Source organism: Elephas maximus, chromosome 12, assembly GCF_024166365.1.
Source record: "Elephas maximus indicus isolate mEleMax1 chromosome 12, mEleMax1 primary haplotype, whole genome shotgun sequence".
Taxonomy (NCBI): Eukaryota; Metazoa; Chordata; class Mammalia; order Proboscidea; family Elephantidae; genus Elephas; species Elephas maximus.
Genome location: NC_064830.1, coordinates 66,276,602 through 66,293,527, shown reverse-complemented (window position 1 = coordinate 66,293,527; position 16,926 = coordinate 66,276,602).

Here is a 16,926-nt window from a genome sequence, read left to right as displayed (position 1 = left end):
CAAAGGATAAGGAAGGACACTACATAATGATTAAGGGGACAATATACCATGAGGATATAACCATATTAAATATTTATGTACCCAATGACAGGGCTGCAAGATACGTACAACAAACCCTAAAAGCATTGAAAAATGAGATGGACAGCACCACAATTATAGTTGGAGACTTCAATACACTACTTTCGGTGAAGGACAGGACATTCAGAAAGAAGCTCAATAAAGTCATGGAAGATCTAAATGCCACAATCAACCAACTCAACCTAGTAGACATATACAGAACACTCCACCCAACAGCAACCAAGTATACTTTCTTTTCTAGTGCACATAGAACATTCTCTAGAATAGACCACATATTAGGTCATAAAGCAAGCGTTAGCAGAATCCAAAATATTGAAATGTTACAAAGAATTTTCTCTGAACTTAAGGCCATAAAAGTAGAAGTCAATAACAGAAAAAGCAGGGAAAAGAAATCAAACACTTGGAAAGTGAACAATACCCTGCTCAGAAAAGACTGGGTCATAGAAGACATTAAGGGTGGAATAAAGAAATTCAGAGAATCCAATGAGAATGAAAACTGTTCCTAACAGAATCTTTAGGACACAGTGAAAGCAGGGCTCAGAGATCAATTTATATCAGTAAATGCACATATACAAAAAGAAGAAAGGGCCCAAATCAAAGAATTATCCCTACAACTTGAGCAAATAGAAAGAGAGTAACAAAAGAAACCCTCAGGCACCAGTAAAAAGCAAATAATATAAATTAGAGCAGAATTAAATGAAATAGAAAACAGAAAAACAAGTAAAAGAATTAACAAGACCAAAAGCTGGTTCTTTGAAAAAATTAACAAAATTGGTAAACTATAGGCCAAACTGACAAAAGAAAAACAGGTGAGGAAGCAAATAACCCAATAAGAAATGAGATGGGTGATATTACAACAGACCCAACTGAAATTAAAAGAATTATATCAGATTACTATGAAAAATTGTACTCTAACAAATTTGAAAACCTAGAAGAAATGGATGAATTCCTAGAAACACACTACCTACCTAAACTAACACAAACAGACATAGAACAACTAAATAGACCCATAACAAAAGAAGAGATTGAAAAGGTAATCAAAAAACTCCCAACAACAACAACAAAAGGCCTGGCCCTGACGGCTTCACTGCAGAGTTCTACCAAACTTACAGAGAAAAGTTAACGCCACTGCTACTATAGGTATTTCAAAGCATAGAAAAGGACAGAATACTCCCAAACTCATTCTATGAAGCCACCATATCCCTGATTCCAAAACCAGGTAAAGACACCACAAAAAAAGAAAATTACAGACGTATATCCCTCATGGACTTAGATGCAAAAATCCTCAACAAATTCTAGCCAATAGAATTCAACAACATATCAAAAAAATAATTCACCATGACCAAGTGGGATTCATGCCAGGTATGCAGGGATGGTTCAACATTAGAAAAACAATTAATGTAATCCACCACATAAATAAAACAAAAGACAAGAATCACATGATTTTATCAACTGATACAGAAAAGGCATTTGACAAAGTTCAACACTCATTCGTGATAAAAACTCTCAGCAAAATAGGAATACAAGGAAATTCCTCAACATAATAAAGGGCATTTATACAAAGCCAACAGCCAACATTACCCTAAATGGAGAGAGCCTGAAAACATTCCCATTGAGATCGGGAACCAGACAAGGATGCCCTTATCACCACTCTTATTCAACATTGAGCTGGACGTCCTAGCCAGAGCAATCAGGCTAGATAAAGAAATAAAGGGCATCCAGACTGGCAAGGAAGAAGTAAAAGTATCTCTATTTGCAGACGACATGATCTTATACACAGAAAACCCTAAGGAATCCACCAGAAAACTACTGAAACTAATAGAAGAGTTCAGCAGAGTATCAGGATACAAGATAAACATAGAAAAATCAGTTGGATTCCTCTCATCAACAAAAAGAACATCGAAGAGGAAATAAATCAATACTATAAAAAAAAAAAAAATTTTTTTTTTTTTTATTTACAGTAGCCCCCAAGAAGATAAAATACCTAGGAATAAGTCTTACCAGAGATGTAAAAGACCTATCCAAAGAAAACTACAGGGTGCTACTGCAGGAAACCAAAAGAGACCTACATACCTTGCTCATGAACAGGAAGACTTAACATGTTAAAGTATCTATTCTACCAAAAGCAATCTATAGATACAATGCAATTCCAATCCAAATTCCAATGACATTTTTTAATGAGATGGAGAAACAAATCACCAACTTCATATGGAAGGGAAAGGGGCCCCAAATAAGTAAAGCATTACTGAAAAAGAAGAACAAAGTGGGAGGCCTCACTCTACCTGATTTTGGAACCTATTATACTGCCATGGTAGTCAAAACAGCCTGGTACTGGTACAGCAACAGATACTTAGACCAATGGAACAGAATTAAGAATAAAGACATAAATCCATCCACATATGAGCAGCTGACATTTGACAATGGCCCAAAGTCAGTTAAATGGGGAAAATACAGTCTGTTTAACAAATGGTGCTGGCATAACTGGATATCCACCTGGAAAAAAATGAAACAAGACCCATGCCTCACACCATGCACAAAAACTTAATCGAAATGGATCAAAGACCTAAATATAAAATCTAAAAGGATAAAGACCATGAAAGAAAAAATAGGACAACACTAGGAGCCCTAATACATGGCATAAACAGTATACAAATCATTACTAACAATGCAGAGGAGAAACTAGACAACTGGGAGCTCCTAAAAATCAAACACCTATGCTCATCCAAAGACTTGACCAAATGAGTAAAAAGATTACAGGAAAAAAGTTTTCAGCTATGACATTTCTGATCAGTGCCTGATCTCTAAAATCTACATGATACTGAAAAACTCAACTACAAAAAGACAAATAACCCAATTAAAAAATGGGCAAATATATGAACAGACACTTGACTAAAAAACGCATTCAGGCGGTGAACAGATACATGAGGAAATGCTCACGATCACCAGCCATTAGAGAAATGCAATTCAAAACTACAATGGGATTCCATCTCACTCCAACAAGGCTGGCATTAATCCAAAAAACACAAAGGAGTGAATGTTGGAGAGGTTGTGGAGAGACTGGAATGCTTAGTTATACACTGCTGGTGGGAATGTAAAATGGTACAACCACTTTGGAAATCGATTTGGTGCTTCCTTAAAAAAAGCTAGAAATAGAACTACCATAGAAAAAAAAACAAATCAAACCAAACCCATCGCCATCGAGTTGATTCCAACTCATAAGATCCAGCAATCCCACTCCTTGGAATATATCCTAGAGAAATAAGAGCCTTTACACAGACAGATTTATACACACCCATGTTCATTGCAGCACTGTTTACAATAGCAAAAAGACGGAAGCAACCAAGGTACCCATCAATGGATGAATGGTTAATTAAATTATGGTATATTCACACAATGCAATACTATGCATTGATGAAGAACAATGTTGAAACCATGAAACATTTCATGACATGGAGGAATCTGGAAGGCATTATGCTGAGTGAAGTTAGTTGCAAAAGGACAAATATTGTATAAGACCACTATTATAAGAACTGGAGAAATAGTTTAAACAGAGAAGAAAATATTCTTTGATGGTTATGAGGAGGGGAGGGAAGGAGGAAGAGAGAGAAGTTTCACTAATTAGATAGTAAATAAGAACTATTTTAGGTGAAGGAAAGACAACACACAATACAGGAGAGGTCAGCACAACTGGACAAAGAAGTCTCCTGAATAAACTGAATGCTTCGAAGACCAGTGTAGTAGGGGCAGGGGTTTGGGGACCATGGTTTCAGGGGACACCTAAGTCAATTGGCATAATAAAATCTATTAAGATATCATTCTGCATCCCACTTTGGAGAGTGGTGTTTGGGGTCTTAAACGCTAGCAAGCAGCCATCTAAGATGCACCAATTGGTCTCAACCTACCTGGAGCAAAGGAGAATGAAGAACACCAAGGACACAAGGTAACTATGATCCCGAGATAGAAAGGGCCACACAAACCAGAGACTCCATCATCCTGAGACCAGAAGAATTAGATGGTGCCCAGCTACAACCGATGGCTGCTCTGACAGGGAACTCAACAGAGAACCCCTGATAGAGCAGGAGAGCAATGGGATGCAGACCCCAAATTCTCGTAAAAAGACCAGACTTAGTGACTGAGACTAGAAGGACCCCAGTGGTCATGGTCCTCAGACCTTCTGTTAGCCTAAAACAGCAACCATTCCCAAAGCCAACTCTTCAGACAGGGATTGGACTGGACCATGGGATAAAAGATGATACTGGTGAAGAGTGAGCTTCTTGGATCAAGTAGGCACATGACACTATGTTGGCGTCTTCTGTTTGGAGAGGAGATGAGAGGGCAGAGGGGGTCCGAAGCTGGCGGAATGGACAAGAAAAGAAAGAGTGGAGGGAAGGAGAACAATTAGGAGTATATAACAAGGTGTGTATAAATTTTTGTATGAGAAACTGACTTGATTTGTAAACTTTCACTTAAAGTGGGATAAAAATTTAAAAATATATATCTATGGCTGCTATCCATCACCCATCTGTTATTTTGTCATACTGTGATAGCTTGTATGTTGCTTTGATACTGGAAGCTATGCCACCAATATTTCAAATACCAGCAGGATCACTTGTGGCGGACAGGTTTTGGCAGAGCCTTCAGACTAAGGCCAGGAAGAAAAGCCTGGAGATTTACTTCTGAAACTAGCCAAAGGAGACCTCATGCATCACAACAGAACCTTGACTCACTTGCTTTGGGCACGTTGTGAGGATGGATCGATTGCTACAGGAGAACATCGTGTTTGGTGGAGTGGAGGGCCAACAAGGGCAAGGGAGAGCCTGCATGAGATGGATTGGCACAGTAGCTGCAACAATGGACCTAAACGTACTGGTGATCGTGACAATGATGCGGGACTAGGGAACATTTTGTTCTGTTGTACATAGTGTCGTCATGAGTCGGACTCAACTGCATGGCAGCTAAAAACAACAACATGACTGCTTTTGGACTATTGTGGGAGAGTGGAGTAGTTGCAACAGAGACCATATGGCCCAAAAAGTCTCAAGTATTTACTGTCTGACCCTTTTCAGAAAAACAGAACAAAACAAAACTTCACAAACTTACTAAACCCTAATTTAAAGAAAGAGACTGTTGACACTGTTTTTTCTTAGATTCGAAGACCTAGGATTGCCTTTAAGGTTTAATTCTGTTCATGTTACAGATTTTTTTTTTTTTCTTTGTAAAGTAGTGGATGACTCACTTGATTTGAACAGGAACATGAAAATATGAGTGAGAGTGCAAACCCACCAAGGGAAAAACTGGCTCTAGCAGAACGCAATCACTTTCTTTTGGTTTGATGCCGTCCTTGGGAAATTATCTTTGGATGAGGCAAGTGGTGCAAAGGCTCAGGACAGAATAGAAAGGGAGAACTTCAGGGAAGTTTCTGGGCAGAGCTCATTTTCTCCTCCCCGAGCAGAGTGGGAGAGGACATTATTACAGTCCTTTATGAGAAACTCCTTCAGGCCAACTAAGCCACCAGGTGAGATGTAATGCCTCAAATTGTTTGTGACCAAATTATTGGTTTTTGACAAGAATTCTCTCTAGGATCTCCAGTTTTGGCTGCCTTTCTCTGCTGCTCTTCCTGCCCCAGTCCACTTTATTTCTGCCTCTTCATAAGCACTCTTTTCATCTACCACCTGATTCCCCTCCCCTAATTCGAAGAGTTTAAGAGTCAAGGGCTATGGACTCTGAGTGTTCCCCTCAATTATGAATTAAAAAAAAACCCAAACCTGTTGCCATCGAGTTGATTCTCACTCATAGTGACCCTATAGGACAGGGTAGAACTGCCCCATAGGGTTTCCAAGGCTTTCGCAGGATGCCACATCTTTCTCCTGTGGAGCGGCTAATGGGTTCAAAGTGCCGATTTTTCATTTAACAGCTGAATGCTTAATCACTGTGCCACCAGGCTCCTTCAATTATGAACAGCACCATTTAATATGGATTATTCTCGAAGTAACACAGGCCTGTTTAACTGGCACATCAGTAGACTAAAAAAACAAAAAAAAAAAAAAAAAGAAGAAGAAGAAAAATAGAAATAAAAATAAAAGTTAAAGATAACAGAAATTTGAAAAATAATCTTTTTTTTTTTTTGCCCATTCAAATTTTTATAGGCGTAAAACTCACTGACAGTAATTACAATCATTGGCTGTGCAACCCTAACCTTAATCAATGCAATTTTTCTATCACCATAAATTGAAACTCAGTTCTCCATAATGCTTATGAAAAATAATCTCAGCATATTGAATTTAGGGAACCTTGCATAGGTGATTAAGTTAATAATCATGAGATGGAAGATTATCCTAGATTATCCAGGTGGGCCCAATACAGTTACAAGGATCCTTATAAGAAGATGGTAGGAGAGTCAGAAAGAGCCCTGGTGGTGCGTGGTTAAAGCGCTTGGCTGCTAACTGAAAGGTTTTAAATCCACCAGCCACTCTTCGGGAGAAAGATGTGACAGTCTGCTTCTGTAAAGATTTACAGCCTTGGAAACCCTGTGGGTCAGTTCTGCTCTGTCCCATAGCGTTGCTATGAGTCAGAATCGACTTGACGGCAGTGAGTCTGGTTGAGGAGGGTCAGAAGCAGAGTGAAGGTGGTGTGAGGACAGAATCAGAGGTGAGAGAGAGAGGGAAAGAAAAGAGAGAGGGAGAAAGAAGCGAGGGAGGAAAAAATAGAGAGAGGTGGAAAAAAAGAGAGAGAAGGAGGGAAAGAGAAAGAGAGAGATTAATTGAAGATGCTATTCTTTTGGCTTTGAAGCTGGAAGAAGGGGCCACAAGCCAAGGAATGAAGGTGGCTTCTAGAAGCTAGAGAAGACAGAGAAATAGTTTATTTCCTAGAGACTCCAGAAGGAATACAGACCTGCCAACACCTTGATTTTAGCCCAATGAGACCCATTTCAGGTTTCTGGCCTACAGAACTGTGAGACAATACATTTGTGCTGTTTTAAGCCCCTAAGTTTGTGGTAATTTATTAGAGCAAAAAAAAAAAAAACCAAAACTAAACCTGTTGGTGTCCAGTTGATTCCTACTCATACTAACCCCATGTGACAGAGTAGAACAGCCCCATAGGATTTCCTAGGCTGTTATCTTCACGGAAGCAGATGTCATGTCTTTCTCCCTTGGAGTGGTTGGTGGGTTTGAACTGCCGACCTTTCGGTTAGCAGCTGAGCGCTTTAACCACTGTGCTACCAAAGTAGCCATAGGAAACTGCTACAACAGCTAACACGTAACCAGTGTTTCCCATATTCAGGCATTGTGCCGAATGTTTTACATGTGACATCTAACTTACATGTGTCATCATCTGCCAGGTAAAAAATTATTATTTCCATTTTACAAATGAGGAGGAGACTCAGAGGGACGTGACAGAGCTGTGATTCACCCCAGGTCTATCTCACTCCAAAGCTGTTCTTACCATAGGGCTACGTTGTAATAGGGAATCTCAGTTCTGACTGCTTTGTTCAAAATCTGGCAATTACCATGGGGTGGTCTTTCAGACATTTTTTACTATTGAGTCATGGTATGGTTGAGTTCCTGAGTAGTGCAGATGGTTAAAGTACTAGGCTACTAACACAAAGGTTGATGGCTCGAGTCCACCCAGAGGCACCTTGGAAGAAAGGCTTGGCGATCTACTTTTGAAAAACCAGCCGTTGAAAACCCTGTGGAACACAGTTCTACTCTGACACACATGGGGTTGCCATGAGTAGGAGTCCTCTCAGTGGCAACTGGTATGATGGAAAAACTGCAGGAAAGGGTGATGAATAATCAGGTATTATCCCTAATTAGGTGGCCTGGAACAGGGCCCTTTCTTTCTTGGCCTCAGTCTCTTTATCCACCTGGGTAGAGGCAGAGAGGTGTGGGTAAATGCCATTTACTCATTCGTCCATGCCCGTGTGACTTCAGCATGATCTTTCTAGTTTGTGCAGATCTGTGGGCACAACAGGGGACCAAGTTGCCACCTCCACTCTGTCACTTTGATTTTGAACATTGAGCCTGGACTCTTCCATTGGAGGGAAATGCCTTTGAAATTTCAACCACAAGGTGCTCAATTTAGAGGCAAGGAGTAGATAGAAATCTTCACGAATAAACCCATGATTGAAAACTCTGTATCTCACAGAAATATACTTATCTTGTTAGTGTTCCTGGAGAATATTTGCATAGCAGGAAAAAGAGCTTTTAACTTGTTTCCTTATCTGGTCTTCTTACTGTAGAGAATTTTTCCCCCTGAAGGTGTATCTCACTATTGAATCTGGCGTTGAAAGGAAATGTCATCAGGACCTGTGATGAAAATTGAATTTCCCCATGCCTAAGGATGACTTTCTTTAACTAACGTAGCAAGCTCCCAACCTTAAATGGCTACAGACATTCTGGTCTGCTTTGAATCTGCTATTCTCTTCCTGCTTTCAACCTCTTTGACAGGCCTTTCCTTCTACGACCCTTCCCTCTTCTGGTCCCTGCGCTGTTTGCCAGCCCTGCTTTTATTCTGCGTTTATCTCTCTCCTTCCTGAATGGAAAAGTCCCTAATCTCCCTCCTCTTGTGGCCATTTTAAAGTCTGGGAAATTGGCAGCTCCGTTTCTCTTATTGGAGGAGCACTGGTGGTGCAGTGGTTAAAGCACTCGGCGGCTAACCAAAATGTCAGTGGTTTGAACCCATCAACTGCTCTGCAGGAGACAGAGATGTGGCAGACTGCTTTTGTAAAGATTTGTAGCCTTGGAAATCCTATGGGGCAGTTCTACTCTGTCCTGTAGGGTCACTGTGAGTCAAAAGGGACTCAGAGACAGTGGATTTGGTTTTCTTTTATTGACAGTGCTTGTTTCTGCCTCATCCCAATACCCAGATTTCCCAGAACTTTCCGAGAGGATGCACCTGTCTTCTGTTTAGGTAAGGGAGTATGGTGAGATGTAGAAATGGAAGGCCTTGTGCTTGTTTTAACCCTCCGGGAACCTAAACTATCACCGAAATCTTTTGCTATGCGCATTTCAACAGCCGCCTCTGATTCTGATCAGGGAGATGTCAGTTTTTCCTCTGAATGAATGTGAGATGACATCTTATACTCTTACAGCCCAAGTTTATGGAGTCCCTAGATGGTGCAAATGGTAATATGCTCCACTGCTAACTGAAAGGTTGGAGATTTGAGTCCACACAGAGGCACCTTGGAAGAAAAGCCTGGCAATCTACTTCTAAAAACTCAGCCATTGAAAATTCTCTGGAGCCCAGTTCTACCCTGACACACCTGGGGGAGTCATGAATCAGAGTTGACTGGACAGCAACTGTTTTTTTTTTTTTTTTTGATGGACAAAGACAGAAGCTCAGAGAGGTCTAGTGACTTCCTGATGTCACACAGCAAGTTAGTAAAAGAGCAGACATGATATAGTTGAGGGTGGTGACTGGAATTGTAGGCTCTGGGAGTCCGGATTGTTGGTTTGGAAAAATGGTTGGCTGAGCTAGTGCAGGTCCCCACCCCCTGCTGTCAATGCATAGAACTGTTAGATAACATATATTAAAAAAAAATAATAAAACATAGCCAGCCTTGAAAAAAAGAAAAACGTATATGCGTGAGGGCCAAAGAGAGAATTCAGAGACAGAAGTAAGCTGATGGTACGTGTGTGTATGTGTGTGCACATGTGTACGTGTATGTATGTGCCTGTGTCTGTGCGTGCATTTGTATATGGTGGGCGGGGGTAGTTTTACTCCTGACTCAGAATCAGAAATGTGGCCTTTGGTCAAAGAAGCAATGAGTTAGAAGTGAGGCCTCTGTATACACAGTATTTTTTTGCAAAAATGCACCCATGTAAATAACGCACCCACACATACAACACGTGGCACAGAAAACTTACGAGGATCATTGCTTGGTTGGCAAAAAAATATGATGTGCGTATTATTTGCATAACAATATGGTTGACCTCAGAAGCCCATAAAACTGATAATGAGAATAACTCCACCCTCTGGGCTACACACATAGCTACGAAGCATTATCTCTGCTCAGATTTCTGGATGAAAAGAGTCTCCTTTAAATGGGGGGACCATATAACTTATTGTCCAAACCAGAACTTTAAAGAAAATTTATTTTGGTGAAAATATACATAACAAAGCATACACCCATTCAATATTTTCTACATGTACAGTTCAGTGTAATTGGTTACATTCTTTGCGTTGTGTCACCATTCTCGCCATCTCTACCCATATTGTTTCACCACCATTGACTTAGACCCTCTGTCCCCTGAACTGCTCCTCTATGGTTTAGAGTTACTGTTGTCATTTTGATCTCATACAGGTTTGTCAATTTGAGCTCAGTTAGTTGAGCTAAACTGTTGTTTAGTTTAAAGATGAGTTCATGTGATAGTTTTGAATCAAGGCGTAAAGATTATCTCAGGGCAATAGATTTGGGGGGCCCACTGTCCCATTGGGTCTGGTAAGTCCATAAACCAGGACATTTTTTATTAAGGTATGATTTCTATAGCATAAACGCACAAATATTAGTTGTACATCTTGGGTCAGTTTTTACATATGTATTTACACATGTAACCACCACCCAGAGCAGAACAGAGAATATTTTCATCAGCCCAGAAAATTCCCTTACCATCCTTTGTGGTCATCAGCCACCTCCCTTCCCTAAATTAGTTCTGTCTGCTCATGAACTTCACCTAAATGGAATCATGTAGTGTGTACTGTTTTATGTCTACTCAGCAGTAACAAAGAATAAACTACTCTCAACAATAAGGATGAATCTCAGAAACATCATATTGAGTGAAACAGACTGGGGCCTGTTTGAGAGTGGAAGGGGTACCATTAACAATTATGCAGGCATGCCTGGCACAAAACCAGAGGCTGTTTTGGGGTACCAAGACATAGGCCTTAACTCTAAAATTTGATACCTCAAACCTGTGCCACACAAAGGTGCAATGTCTGGTGTGGGAAACCCCTCCCATGAAATAAGGCTTTGTTGTTTCAATAGATGGAACTTGAGCATAGTTCTACTCTGGCACCCATGGGGTTGCCATGAGTCAGACTCAAGGGTCACCTGCCTTTTTAGCAATTCCGTCTTCTCTTTGGAGATTCACCTATTTGGCCAGGGAGCAGCAGAGATGAGAGTGAATAAGGGACCCTCCTCATGCCTGTTAAGTATCTCCCCATTCTCTCAGCTGGCCCCTCCCCTCCCATTTCTGCTCCCTCCTCCCCTCCCATCCCGCTCCCTCCTCCCCTCTCCACACCTGCAGAATTAATCCAGTGCAGGAAGTGCTCTCAGCTTGGGTGCACCCTTTTGAAAACCACTGTTTCTCACCTGCTTCCACGCCCCCAGCAGAATTCAGGAATCATTAGCGTTTGATGATCTTGTGTTTCAAGACTTCAATCTCTTGTACTTTGAAATTGAAATTCCTGAGCCTGCAAGGGACCCTGCACTGACAGCTGACTTATTGAACTTTCTCCAGCTTCAACAGCTCAGAAAGTCAATCTATCCTCGTGGCTTCTTGCAGCGCACAATCTATCAGGCAACTCAACCTAGGCGATGCTTGGGAAACCGAGCGCCATGCTCATTTCCCCCGTCCTTCCCTGTGCCAGAGAACAAGATGACATTCACTTGCACACAAATAAACAAATATTAGGGTGTTGAAATGCATGTCTAGACTCAGCTACTGAGACTGGTAGCAGGGGCATAATCCATTTTCTAGTTCCATAGATTCTCAGCTTTCCAGAACTCCACCTGCATTCGGGAGTTGCTCTAACTCCCTTCTTCCTTATGGAATATATATTTGCTGCCTCAGCACCACAGTTTCTCAGTCAGTAAAACAGTCATAAGTGTTTAACTCAGAGGTAAATATTAACTAAAATAATGTATAGTACCTGACATACAGTACGGGACCAGTTGGTGTCAAGTTGACCGTAATTCATGGTGACCCCATGTGTGTCAGAGTGGAACTGTGCTCCACAGGATTTTCAGTGACTGATTTTTTTGGAAATAGATCACTAAGCCTTTCTTCCAAGGCACCTCTGAGTGGACTCGAAACTCCAACGTTTTGGTTGGCAGCTGAGTGTGTAAACCATTTGTACCACTTGGGGCTCCGATAAACGGTAAGGCTGAAATAAATGTTAACAGTTACCCTTATGAACCATGGAACATTGAGATTATTTTTAGTCTGTCTACAACCAAAAAAAAAAAAAAAAAAACCAAAAAACCCATGAACATACTTGTTTGAATTTATACTTCTCTCCACCTAGAATTCTATTCCAGCCTCTCGTAGCTAGCCAATTCCTACTTTTCCCATGAGACTCCTTCATTAGAAAGATTCAGGTGCTTCTGGAAAGTGAATTACTCCTTCCTCTGGACTCCTACTGGGCATTTTTATGTTTCTACTTCTGTACTTGCCAAATTATAGTCTTATGTTTCTGTTTATCGGTCTGCCTCCACCATGTGAGCTCCTTATGGGCAAGGACTCTGGTATTGCTAAGGGGAACCATTAACCTTCACTACATAAGTTAATCCCTGCTCTCACTCACTCACCCAGGGACAGCTTGAGTCCCCCTTGTGTGAAGCAGCACACTCATAAGTCAGCTCCCATAGTCTGAACCATCCTTCCTGGTACTTTTGATTTGGGACTCATATTTGAAGCCAGTTTTTGCTGCCTTCTATCCCATATTCTTTCTGTTACCTTTAACTGCCATTTTATCATATTTTTTAGAATGGAGAGGAGATGTGTGTATTGCCGATTGGCCATTTTCCACAAATGCTTTTAAGCATTCCTCTTTCATCTTGATGTGTTAGGTGCTGTTGAGTTAGTTCTGATTCATAGTGACCCTATGTGCAACAGAACAAAATGCTGCCCAGACCTGTGCCATCCTCATCGTCATTGTTATCTTTGAGCCCATTGTTGCTGCCACCATGTCAGTCCATCTCGTTGAGGGTCTTCTTCTTTTTCACCAACCCTCCACTTTACATTGCTTCTAAGGAGTATTCTGGCTATACTTCTTCCAGGACAGATTTGTTTGTTCTTCTGGAAGTCCATGGTATATTCAATATTCTTTACTATTTTTCATCTTAGAAATCTCCATAGGTCCCCATATGAATGGCCTAAGAGGCAGTGTTTGCAATACCAGGCTTAGGTCAGAGTGATGGATCTCTGGGTGTTGGATCACTTTTATGGTGACACAAAAACTTCTTCCACAAAGTCCTTTCTCCCAATAAAGGCCCCTAACCCAGAAGACCAGGGTGTAGGAGCAAGGCATCAGGTTTATTGATGCTGCCTTTATGTTCTTTTCTCTTTGTTCTTGATGAATAGCATGACAAAGGTATGTCAGGTGGATGAATGAATCGTTGAGTAAAGGTCTTGCCTTTTTGAAATGATAGCTAAAGCACATAAAGAAATAAAAACCTGGCTTGGTAAAAGTAATATTGGGTGTCGATCTGTAAAATTCAGTCTCCCTGATTCAATAGTGATAGGCATTTACAGGTATCTACTGAATTCCAAGACTGTGCTAGGTGCTTGAATCAAGAATGAATAAGTAATTCGGTAATTGAAATATGCAGTAAAACCTGCAAAAGCTGGAACCTGTATAATGCAGAAACCTGTCAGAGAAGAAAAACTCAAATATTTTCCACTAAAACAAGTGATAGAAAAGTGGTTAGGCTGCAATCCTGTCAAAGGCAGAAAACTTGTGAGACCCAGAAAAATAAGGCAGTCCCATTGAGTTATGGCTGTCCCAGGTTTCACTGTAGTTTGTATGTAATGTACGAGGATATATAAGCAGATTTTTTTTGTATATAGTTATATGAGACGGTATGCATATAAAGTTAAGAAAAAAACTATAACTGCGTTACTCAAGTAAAGCCCGCTACCATTATTTTTTCAACAAAAGTAAGAAATGAATATGGAAAATTTAATAAAATGACAAGTTAGGCTCCCTTCTCCTTCCCACTGTCCCTCTCAATGAAATAACCTGTCAACAGCTTTCGAGTGTGTGTGTATATCTTCTATACAAATAGAAACATCCTATACTTAATGTTTTGGAAACCCTGGTGGTGCAGTGGTTAAGTGCTATGGCTGCTAACCAAAAGGTCGCAGTTCGAATCCACCAGGAGCTCCTTGGAAACTCTGTGGGGCAGTTCTACTCTGTCTTATAGGGTCACTATGAGTCGGAATCGACTCAGTGGCGATAGGATTTTTTTCTTCTTAAGTACATAATGTTTGAACCTTTTTTCCCCGACTTAATAAATCTTAGCAGTTTCATTATTTTATTTATTTATTTTTAATAATTTTTATTGAGCTTTAAGTAAACGTTTACAAATCAAGTCAGCCTGTCACGTATAAGCTTATACACACCTTACTCCGTACTCCCACTTACTCTCCCTCTAATGAGTCAGCCCTTCCAGTCTCTCCTTTCGTGACAATTTTGCCAGTTTCTAACCCTCTCTACCCTCCTATCTCCCCTCCAGGCAGGAGATACCAACACAGTCTCAATTGTCCACTTGATACAAGTAGCTCACTCTTCATCAGCATCTCTCTTCTACCCATTGTCCAGTCCCTTCCATGTCTGATGAGTTGTCTTCGGGAATGGTTCCTGTCCTGGGCCCACAGAAGGTTTGGGGACCATGACCGCTGGGATTCCTCTAGTCTCAGTCAGACCATTAAGTCTGGTCTTTTTATGGAATTTGGGGTCTGCATCCCACCGATCTCCTGCTCCCTCAGGGGTTCTCTGTTGTGCTCCCTGTCAGGGCAGTCATCGGTTGTGGCCGGACACCATCTAGTTCTTCTGGTCTCAGGATGATGTAAGTCTCTGGTTCATGTGGCCCTTTCTGTCTCTTGGGCTCATAGTTACCGTGTGACCTCGGTGTTCTTCATTCTCCTTTGATCCAGGTGGGTTGAGACCAATTGATGCATCTTAGATGGCCGCTTGTTAGCATTTAAGACCCCAGAAGCCACATTTCAAAGTGGGATGCAGAATGTTTTCATAATAGAATTATTTTGCCAATTGACTTAGAAGTCCCCTTAAGCCATAGTCTCCAAACCCCCGCCCTTGCTCCACTGACCTTTGAAGCATTCATTTTATCCCAGAAACTTCTTTGCTTTTGGTCCAGTCCAGTTGAGCTGAACTTCCGTGTATTGAGTATTGTTGTTCCCTTCACCTAAAGTAGTTCTTATCTACTAACTAATCAGTAAATAACCCTCTCCCACCCTCCCTCACTCCCCCCTCGTAACCACAAAAGTATGTGTTCTTCTCAGTTTATACTATTTCTCAAGATCTTATAATAGTGGTCTTATACAGTGTTTGTCCTTTTGCCTCTGACTAATTTCACTCAGCATAATGCCTTTCAGGTCCCTCCACGTTATGAAATGTTTCACAGATTCGTCACTGTTCTTTATTGATGCGTAGTATTTCATTGTGTGAATATACCACAATTTATTTAACCATTCATCCGTTGATGGACACCTTGGTTGCTTCCAGCTTTTTGCTATTGTAAACAGAGCTGCAATAAACATGGGTTTTATTATGTTTAAGTGCCTTCACATCTATTCGTGTGAAGGCACTTATTTCTCTAAGGTATATTCCGAGGAGTGGGATTTCTGGGTTGTATGGTAGTTCTATTTCTAACTGTTTAAGAAAATGCCAGATAGATTTTCAAAGTGGTTGTACCATTGTACATTCCCACCAGCAGTGTATAAGAGTTCCAATGTCTCCGCAGCCTCTCCAACATTTATTATTTTGTGTTTTTTGGATTAATGCCAGCCTTGTTGGAGAGAGATGGAATCTCATCGTAGTTTTAATTTGCATATCTTTAATGGCTAATGATCGAGAGCATTTTCTCATGTATCTGTTAGCTGCCTGAATATCTTCTTTAGTGAAGTGTGTGTTCATATCCTTTGCCCACTTTTTGACTGGGTTGTTTGTCTTTTTGTGGTTGACTTTTAACAGAATCATTTAGATTTTAGAGATCAGGTGCTGGTTGGAGATGTCATAGCTGAAAATTCTTTCCCAGTCTGTAGGTGGTCTTTTTACTCTTTTGGTGAAGTCTTTAGATGAGCATAGGTGTTTGATTTTTAGGAGCTCCCAGTTATCGGGTTTCTCTTCGTCATTTTTGGTAATGGTTTGTATTCTGTTAATGCCTTGTATTAGGGCTCCTGACGTTGTCCCTATTTTTTCTTCCATGATCTTTATCGTTTTAGTCTTTATGTTTAGGTCTTTGATCCACTTGGAGTTAGTTTTTGTGCATAGTGTGAGGTATGGGTCCTGTTTCATTTTTTGCAAATGAATATCCAGTTATGCCAGCACCACTTGTTAAAAAGACTATCTTTTCCCCAATTAACTGACACTGGGCCTTTGTCAAATATCAGCTGCTCATATGTGGATGGATTTATATCTGGGTTCTCAATTCTGTTCCATTGGTCTATGTGCCTGTTGTCATACCAGTACCAGCCTGTTTTGACTACTGTGGCTGTATAATAGGTTCTAAAATCAGGTAGAGTGAGGCCTCCCACTTTCTTCTTCTTTTTCAGTAATGCTTTACTTATCCGAGGCTTCTTCCTCTTCCATATGAAGTTGGTGATTTGTTTCTCCATCACATTAAAAAATGTCATTGGAGTTTGGATCGGAAGTGCATTGTATGTATAGGTGGCTTTTGGTAGAATAGACATTTTTACTATGTTAAGTCTTCCTATCCACGAGCAAGGTATGTTTTTCCACTTAAGTAGGTCCTTTTTAGTTTCTTGCTGTAGTACTTTGTAGTTTTCTTTATACAGGTCTTTTACATCTTTGGTAAGATTTATTCCTAAGTATTTTATCTTCTTGGGGGCTACTGTGAATGGTATGGATTTGGTTATTTCCTCT